The following is a 10,200-nucleotide window of genomic DNA, read 5'->3' as shown; positions in this document are numbered from 1 at the left end:
ATATGTGACTGAATTTCCTGTTACAATTAGGCTAGTTAATCAACATAACTTACTGATAACCCTTATATTTAAATCCCTCGCATTCATCCCACGTCATTTAGTGCAGAAGAATTTAGTAGCATTACTCCTAACGTAGATGTTGTTGACATTGAAATTAGTAGAATTATTACAATCTCTTCCTTCTTATTGATGTTGAGAAACTCTTTGCGAACTAAGAGAGATCAGTTTCTCTATTTTCTAATTTTGTTGGCTGCATTCACACCCGTAGTGTGTGAGCCGCTATTGCGCAAAAAAAAGAAAGAAGAAAAGAAACCCGTTTTAGTACTGGATTTTTACAATAAAGATATTCAATTTTTAATAGCAATAACATACGAGACACTCGTAATACACTAATATTTCATGATTTTTTTCCACCACAAATCTTTTCGTGGATGCATGGTTGCGTTTAGATTACAATTTTAAAATTTTCATCATCTGAAAAGGGTTTAAACAGAATCTAGGTCTTCTAAAATAATTTCTGTCAAACAAGACGAGCAACCTTCCACTTCCCGCATAAATTAGCTTGCTGTCATGATCAGGCTCATGACTCTTTATTATAATAATTTATAATCATCATCGATTCTTCGTCATAGAGTCCGTCTGACTGGATGGAATTTAAGGCGCTGAGGACGGCCTGTTCCTCCTCCAACATTAATCGCACCTTCGCAGGTAGCAAACGATCGTCCAATTTCACATTCAGATTGGCCAATTATCCACTATCTTCGACGTTATTAACTGCATCAAACTCACCAGCAACTGCATCAGCAGCATCGGATGATGATGGAGACGAATTCTCCAAGATGTATCCGATATGACTGGACTCAATTGAAGGCTTTGCGTGCAGACCTCCACATACCAAGTTTGGCAAGCACAGCGTCCAAGCGCTACCCCCTCATGCATATGGTCGAACACTAACACCAGCACCCACAGGCTACAGGGGGGCCATGCAGCGACTGGAAGTCTTGGACGATGGGCTACGCTTTTTGCGCCATGGCAACTTCTGAAAAATAATTCCTTAGTTGGCCCTGGGTCTCATCGAATCCTTATGTCGAAGTTGGATCTGACCCAAAAATCAAGCAGAAAGTCATTAAAACTCAAAGCACCCAGCAGCGAAACGGATTAGTACTTTAAAGGGAGAGAGAAAGAGAGAGAGGAGAACTCAATGGATTCCCGAGTCTCCTCGTTCAAAACTCCTACACCTACAAGAGAGCCACTGGGAATCAACCATAGGCACGGTAGCTGAAAGGTCTATTACTGACTGGCATAAAGATAACAGTTTCCGTAAAACAACAGCAACAACAAAGATATATAGCAGTAGTAAGTTTGTCCACGTTATTCTATTACATCTGCGCATCACTCCTGCGCTTCATTATTCTTGTTTTTTGATTACCAGATTGGCTCATCAATCAGAAGTCATAACTACCATATCCATCCGTCAGCTGCAGCCTCCGGCTCCGAACCCAATCATTCCCCTGGCAACATCATAAACAATGTCGTACGTCCGCTGCACCGTGTTGCCAATGATGGAGATCGAGCTCGGATCGCTGTTTCCAGAAAACGCTAGACATGCTTGCGAGATGCTCGCAGGATAAAGTATGCCCGAAGGATCGACATCGAGCGTCACTCCGCCGCTAAATCTTAGACCAACCGAAGGCAATGATATCGAACCAACCCCAGTAAAATTATAGCAAGTATCCAACATTGGCAGTGGAGGCGCCATGGAATAGTTTGCCATCTGCCGCCTGAATTCATCACGAAGTGCAGAGTAGCCCGACGATGGAAGGTAGGTGATCACCGTGCCGGAGTCGATGATAGTTCCGGTATCTGTGAAGGTGCTCGGCGGTATCGGTAAATTCTTTCCTCCAACACTTAGTCCTATTAGCTCAACATAGTAGAAGGAGGGTTTCGCCGGATTGGCGAGCATCGGCGTAAATCTGACGTTGGGGGCCGGCCCGCTGGCTCCCAGTGTCAGATACCCGGTCGAGCTGACCCTCGGCGGGAGGCAGTAGGAGAAGACTCCGCCATATTCCTGTGCTGCTTGCGATGCCAATGACACCTCGCCACGGCCGAGGCCTACCAGCCCGGCGACGCTACCGAAGAGGCCTTTGTTCTTCTCCCCGCACCCGAATTCGAAGTTTGTCAGCACGTTAGAGGGCGTCAAGGTGAGGGTCTCCTGCGCAAGGAAGCCAACAGTGGAGGAATTGTCACCGTATCGGACAGCGTAGATGCAAGTCGATGATGCATCGCAAGCTGAGCCGAATGAGAGGCAGACGGCTGAGCTGCATGATATATTGGCATAGTTAGACGATTGGGATGGGTCGAAGAGCGTCTCATTCTGGGAGTAGCACCCGCCGGCGCATGGCCTGCATTGGATCCATGAGATGTCGCTGCCGGTGTCGAAGATCACCGAGAAACTCTTTTTGGGAGTGCCGAAGCCCACCGTCACGATGTAGTCTGAGGTGCTGAACGAGATGCCGACATGGTCGGGCACCGTGATGCCGGTCGATTTATCCTTCCTGGAAGCAGCGGATATCCGGTTGTGGAGGGAAATGACCCGGGCTTGGTCACGGTGGAGGATCTGCCTGTGGTTCAGCTTTTGCCTGGTGTTGATGATGGGCGAGCAGGGGCCGTGCCGGTGAACGACCGTCAGCTTATTACCAGAGGATGCTGCAAGAGTTTGTGCAGAAACGCCAGAAGGGTCAATACTAAGCAGGCATCTTATAATTTGAAGTACATGTAACCGATGATTAGCATGCAATAGCTCATCTACAAATGTTTCACATATTTAACTAGGAACGAGTTAACGGATGATTAGCATGCAACAGCTCAAATATATATTTGACATAATTTAGTTATTCAGGAATTACTATGGTTCCGACTTCTTTTAGTCTCATTGCATATTCCTCCAATTTCAGTCAAACTCTAGCTAGGTTCGGATAAATGAGCATGCTTGTGGACTTAGAAATCCAGGTACATAGAATCAGTAATTTTAGTCATACTTAGTGCTAAGCCCGGTCCGGCCTGTCCCACGAGCAGGTCTAGCGGTGACCATTGCCAAAGTGTCTTCATGAGATATTCCCAAATTTCCTTTGCTTTAGATTTTAATTTGATGATGATTCCCAAAAAAAACAAAGGTATCCAAATGATTCTTTCATTCTTCCCGACATATAGTCCATGCATACCCACCAACATACACTATAAATTGGAGAAAACTGTCTGTATATTCATAGAGACACAGTCTGTTGTTATTAATATTAGAATTCATGAATAATATAACTATCCATAATATTCGTAATTCGTGCATTATCTTTGCTTTTAGGAAACGCTTGCTATCTTTAGACTTGCACTTGGTCCGCGGGTAAAACAGCGCGTCAGAAAGTTTACGACAAACTAGCACTTTCAACAGTCAAGTGGAATAAATATGAATTTTTAATCCTAAAATAATATAAAAATTCTAAATCTTGCCATAATCACTTGCAGTGTCAAACATATCATTTTAACCTACGATGGAGATTTGTATTTAAATATTATTTCAATCCACCCAACGACAGAAATATAGATCGAGACCGTATATAGTTCCTGTCATAGAATGCTCACCATAAAACATAATAAATAAATAAATAAAAGTTATCGTACAAACCCTTGCTGTTTACACAAAACATACTGAAAGAGAGGTCAAACATTATTCTACTCATTATCTTAGACCTTGATATATCAGCATCAACTATGATTGAATATCATAAAGAGCGTCTAAGTAACTCCCATATATACAACCTTATCCCAGCCCTCAATTATAATTTATTATGCTCACCGACACAAATGACCTAATATTAAGGTTATTTCATGCACTCGTTCGACTTTAGTTTGCTTTTCCAAAGCAAGAGGAGGCTAGCTCGGATTGTTATAAAATAGAGTACTGAAGGCAAGCAAGTATCCAACATTGGCAGTGGAGGCGCCATGGAATAGTTTGCCATCTGCCGCCTGAATTCATCACGAAGTGCAGAGTAGCCCGACGATGGAAGGTAGGTGATCACCGTGCCGGAGTAGATGATAGTTCCGGTATCTGTGAAGGTGCTCGGCGGTATCGGTAAATTCTTTCCTCCAACACTTAGTCCTATTAGTTCAACATAGTAGAAGGAGGGTTTCGCCGGATTGGTGAGCATCGGCGTAAATCTGACGTTGGGGGCTGGCCCGCTGGCTCCCAGTGTCAGATACCCGGTCAAGCTGACCCTCGGCGGGAGGCAGTAGGAGAAGACTCCGCCATATTCCTGTCACGCCCCGAACCCGAGGCGCGGTAGACGCCGCACGCCCGCATGGCGGACCGCACAGGCATGTAAGGCAGCAGATCATATCAAAGCAAATACAAATGCTTAAAATAACGTAATTATGTAAGTTATTCAAAGGCAATTTTACAAAATTTCAAAATAGCATATGCCAACATAATTCAAATGTCTAAGCTAATCTAACTAAAATGTCAATAACTGAAAGAATCATCAGAAAATCTAATGCACTCCCCAATCCCATACGATCAAGCCTCTGGATCTGAAAAACAGAGAAAATAAAATAATGAGCTACACTAGCCCAGTAAGCAACAAAATATCCCAAAGTGGGGTCAGAGCATATCAGATCAAAATACAGGATAATGTCTAGAATAAAACATAAATAACTTCGTTTTACTGTTTTCAAAACTTATTATCATTTTTCCAAAAACTCTGATACCAGAATCTCAATATAATAGGCTACGACCACGTAACCCAGTGACATGGGTTGCACAGAGTGCCAGAAACCACTATTGTTAGTCACCGGTGGCAACGGTGTCCAGAAACCACTATTCTAATCACCGGTGGCGCGGTGTCAAAATCGGTTCCTCACATATTACAAGTCGTCAGTCCAACGTATAATCCCCATGGCGGGGCCAGAACAGAACAGGTCATAGCCATGCTGAGATTTCATATATACAAAAATAGATTTCATAAACTGTCTAGTCATATTTCATGGATTTTAGAGCATATAACATAATTTTCAAATAAAATTTAACATGCCTGACCCATTTTACTGAATACAAACATATGTCAAAACTTAATCAGTTTATCAAATAATTTGGAAATCATACTTGAAGTATTAGTTACTTACCTCTTCTCGCTTAACCCCTACTTCAGATAGGTGGATCAGGTTCACCTATTTAAATTTAATTAATTCCTTGTTAATTTCAGAGCTAAGCAAAATCCAAAAATAATACTACTGGGCACGGCCCAATAGGGCCCAGAGTTAGTCCATAATGAACATGGCCCAATAGGGCCCCACATCGGACACGGCCTAATGGGCCCGCATAGACCCGGCTCAATAAGGCCCCCAAGGTTGGCCTCTAATTGGTTCATTTATACAATAAAAATTCATTTCAGAAGCCAATACCTAATTATATAGTACTATTTCGTAATAAAGTTTGAGTAAAGGGACCAAACAAATATAGTTGGGGACCTTTATGTAATAAATCTTTTCTATAGGGATCAAATACAGATTACAAAAGACCCTTTTGTGAAATAATATACTACCAAGGGCTTAACTGCAAAATTCCATTTATTGGCTAAATGGGTTCGGGTTTCGGATTCCGGATTTTGGATTTCGAATTCAGGTTTCAAATAGGCCCAAATTAGGCCCATATAGGGTATGGCCCAACTAGGCCTAACCGGGCTGGACTGGGCCCAAGTTGGGCCTGAAATGGACTGGGGCCAACGGGCCCAGTTTGGCCCGTGATGGGCCTCCTCCTTCCCCAAACCCCCCACGGACAGGGGAAGAAGGAGAGACGGAAGGGAAAGAGGGCCGGCGGGGTGGCCGGCCTAGGTGGCCAGGGACTGTCGCCCGGTCGACGGCCAGCCGGCCGCAGCGGTGCCCGGTGCCGGAGGAAAACCGAGTGATCTCGGTTGGGGCCAAAGCAAAGGGAGGAAAATAGCATAGTTAAGGTTGAGATCGAAGAGCGAAAGAAGCTTACCGGCGGTGGTAGAGGCGGTGGGAGGAAGATCTCGGCCGCGGGAGGCTCGATCCGGTGGTCAAGCGGCGGCGGCGGCGCTCAAAACCAAGGTGATGTAAATCTTCAAAACAGGGGAAGGCGTATGGGTGATGGCGATTGATCAGGCGGCACGCCGGCCACTTGAGAAGCAAGAGGAGAGGGAGGAGAAGGAGAAGGAAGAGGAAGAGGAGGAGACGGATGAGAGGGAGGAGGGCTCGGAGGTGTTCTTAGGAAGAGGAAGAATGGGGGTTTTATCGCCCCATTTCAATGGTCGGAGGGGATCGCAATCGCGTTTGCGATCTCCTGTTCTGCCTCTTCCAAAAGGAGTGTTGGACTAAAGTCGGCTGGGGTTGCCGGTTTCAGCCCAGTATCTCACATTCTCTCCCCCTTAAGAAAATTTTGTCCTCGAAATTTAAGAGATCTAGGCCTTTCAAACTTAGAAATGCTCAGCCCATTAAATAATATAAATCCAAGATCTCATTTTCCTCGATAAAAATCAGTGTGATAGATAACTTTGAATCAATTATCAAAACTTTCATATAAACTCGCAAGATTAACACTACATAAGTGACTAACTAAAATCTCAGATTGAAACTATCATCTTGATACATGTTCACTCAAGATCGGATCAGGATCGATTCACAATAGGATTGATTAAAATTAGTTGTGTTTGGGATAGAACTTGAAATGAAATAGATCTCATACACTTATCATGGTAGTGTGCTGATCCCTCAAAGGATAATGACGAACCTTAGAGTCGAATCATTAAATGGCTAGAAATGTAATTCACAAAATGAACATGTACTGATGATCATTAGATAGCAACAGTCTATCTCAAAAATGATTTGTATCAAATCAGAAGAGCATGCCTGAGAAGACAAAATATTGATACCATGATTCAATATGCCACAAAGCTTTTAACTTAAACTTATAAATCATAAGATGGGAGAAAATAATGCATGATTTATTTAGATACTTAACAAAATAGACTGTATTTAATCAATAATCAACCAATCCTGGTCATAATATACTCAAATTTTTCTTAGCATTCCCAAAAATAGCAAAGTCTATCTGAGAGATAACATAATCATATCATGATTGACCTGAGAATCAATAGTATTCGCCTCTCCTTATTAACAAAATCTTTCATTATTGAACAATATAGTCTTTCATCATAACATGTTACCAAAACACAGTCAGTATTTTTATCCAATTTAAAATTGACTCAGTCCATCATACTTTCACTGGGCAACTCTGATCAATATTCTCCAAAATTTCTTAATGATCCCATATCATCAACATTTTTTTCATATATAATATCAAAACAAAATTTTTATTCTTACTTTCCATGCTTGCTTATCAAGAGTAACCCTCGAGATAATTACCATATTTGCACCATCATATGATCAAGTAACCATCTTCTAGATCCAAATTTGAACTAATGCAATTCTAGTTTCCCTTGACAATTGTTAGATGTATGCCCTAGAAGCCAATTTGGCTGACACATTGTTGATTCTAGGGACATAATTTTGTACTTGACTATTTATTATTAAATAAATAAAAGGCATCTTTTTCATTCATATTGTTTATGTGTCTATGAATCGTCCAAGAAATTAATAAGATGATGATACATATTCTCAAGAGTTGAGAATTTGAGCCATGTATCATTGGTGATTAATTTCTAAATGCTCCTGATCAATGGATCATCACGAGGACGGTGATTGACCCGATCAGTGCACAGATCACTTTCCTTCTGGATGGACGAGACTTGAGTCCACAGTGTAGAGACACTGAAGTAATAGTGCAGGTGCTTGTTAGAGAACAAGGGTACTGAGCGTGACCAAGACAAGAAGTCACTTGGATGTCTATCCACTCGTCAGTGACTTGCTTGATGTTGCAGTAGTGTGACTGGTCCTTTGACCTGCGGTGCTTCGGCTACTCACAGTGAGGTTATTGTAGTTTGACTGCACACATACATGGTCTCTAGCCATATGGGTCCATGCAGTGTAGATTGGCTGCAGTAGGTTCACTGTAGGAGTAGGGTATGCACCTATAAGGAATCTATCGACCTTGATAGAAGAGGAGTGATCCTATGTGATTTGTTAGACTGAGTTCTAAGACCTTGGCCAGGGCAGTAAGTGGAAAAGGAGTTTTCCATTATCGAACTCGAGTCGAATAAATCTTGACATATGACAGACGATGGGGTTTGACGAGTTGTCCATGACCTCCGTCCTGTAGGGATCCACGATAGTAGGACTGTATCACATGTTAACTGCACCTAGAGGTTCATCATTCCATTCTGCTGGGTGGCCACTACATGCTGCTAGGTGTCACTGGTGGATGGTGGGACTCATAGGGATTATCTTGATGATCGATAAACCCTAATGAGTTGAGTTGGAATCGTTCCAACCCATTGAAAGGAGTTTTCAATGATATTGAGATAAGAGATCACAATATATCTCACTACCAGTCAGAATAGAACCTATGGGGTCACACACACTAGAAGTATTGACCGATCCGATGGTTGAAATCGTGATTAGGAATCACAAGAAATCAATTTGATTGATAAGAAGTTGAAGAAAAAAAGGGAATTAATTAATTGGACTTGAAACAAGAATCCTACTTCGGGTAGGATACCTAGAGTTCTAATTGGATTAGGACTGGGAATCCTAGTTGGAGTAGGACTGGGATTCCTACTTGGAATAGGATTCCTCAATCCTAATGAGATTAGGAGTTTTGAATCAAAATTGGATTCCTACTTGGAGTAGGATTCCTAGAGTCCTAATCGGATTAGGACTTTGGATTCAAATTAGAGTCCTAATTGGATTAGGACTAAAATTAAATACATCCTAATTGGATTAGGATTCCTTAAGTCTAAATTAATTAATAATCTAATGAATCAACATGACTCCTAATTGGATTAGGATTGAAGAGTTCAATTAATTCATGATTCATTCAAGTCCTAATTGGATTAGGACTAGCGTAGATTGAACCCAAATTTGGCTAATCCTAATTAGATTAGGATTAAACCATGAGAGAGGCACCTAATCCTTTTTGGAAGAGAATTGGGTTAACCAAGTAAGAGGGGCATCAGCCCCTCTTCACTTAGTTGGTGCGACATGAAGAGAGAAGGGGGCCGGCGCCCCCTCTTGGAAAGTAATCAAGGGCTCCTAACTTGTAGGAGCCCTTCATCCTTATTAAAGGAGGACTAGGGCCGGCGCCCTAGAAAAACCTTTCTCCTCTTCATCACGTGGCCACCCCCTCTCCATCTCTCCTTGGTTCAGCCGCCATCAGCAAAGGGAAAAGAAGAGGAGGCGTCTCCCTCCTCTTGGTCTTCTTCCTTGGCTTCAGCGCGTGTGAAGAGAAGAAGGCTGCGAAGGGATTTGATCTTCTTCCTCTTCTTCATCCTTCTTCTTCCTCCTCTCAAGTGCAATCAAGAGTTGATTGAAAGAGAGGACATCAACCATCAAAGCTATCTCTGCAAGGGAGCTAGCACCCCGGTGAGATAGAGAGCTTGGATCGGATCCTGCTTCGTGTGGATACCCATAGAGGCCGGACGTTTGAACGGCTTCAAGCGAACCCTCTTCCAAAACCACGAATTCAGATTTGCGGTGATCATCTACCCACGCAAGGTGAAGATTTGATCTTCCTAATAGTTTTAAAAGTTTTATTTCTTACCTAATTACGAAAGGTCTAGAAACAACGTTCATGCGATGAACGTCGAACCCGTGCATGCCGACTCCGCTGCCAGCTGATTTAATTTTTGAAATATCAGCGGCATGGGCGGGTTCCCAACAGTGGTATCAGAGCCTAGGCTTCGTAGATTAAGGTAAGAATTAAATATCTAAAGGCTTATTAGATCTGAAAATTGATTGATCATGCATGCTGAAAAATTCTGCATGCAGATTTTTCAGGGGTGCTGATTTTTTACATGCTGATTTTTATGTGATAAAAAGATGATTCTAATTGCATTGTTAATGGGATTACAAAGTTTAGAATCATGATTAGCATGATCAGCGACCTATGTCATGATATAATCAGTTAGTTTTCAGATCTGAAAATTATAATTGTTGCATACGGTGATGATCATAGGATTCAAACCCTTTTGGTATCAAATGTAATGACCTGCGATGTGATCTGCGATGTCATGTAAT

At 42.3% G+C, this 10,200-nt stretch overlaps 1 pseudogene; it reads right to left on the bottom strand.

Moving 5' to 3' along the window:
• Positions 1 to 1,454: 1,454 nt before the first annotated feature.
• On the bottom strand, positions 1,455 to 4,202 carry LOC103698800 (aspartyl protease family protein At5g10770 pseudogene; annotated as a pseudogene).
• Positions 4,203 to 10,200: the final 5,998 nt, after the last annotated feature.

Source organism: Phoenix dactylifera, chromosome 2 (genome assembly GCF_051530095.1).
Source record: "Phoenix dactylifera cultivar Ajwa chromosome 2, Ajwa_hap1_PhDact_Kaust_v1.1, whole genome shotgun sequence".
Classification (NCBI taxonomy): domain Eukaryota; kingdom Viridiplantae; phylum Streptophyta; class Magnoliopsida; order Arecales; family Arecaceae; genus Phoenix; species Phoenix dactylifera.
The sequence above is the reverse complement of the archived record's forward strand: the minus strand, read 5'-3'. Positions and strand labels throughout refer to the sequence as shown.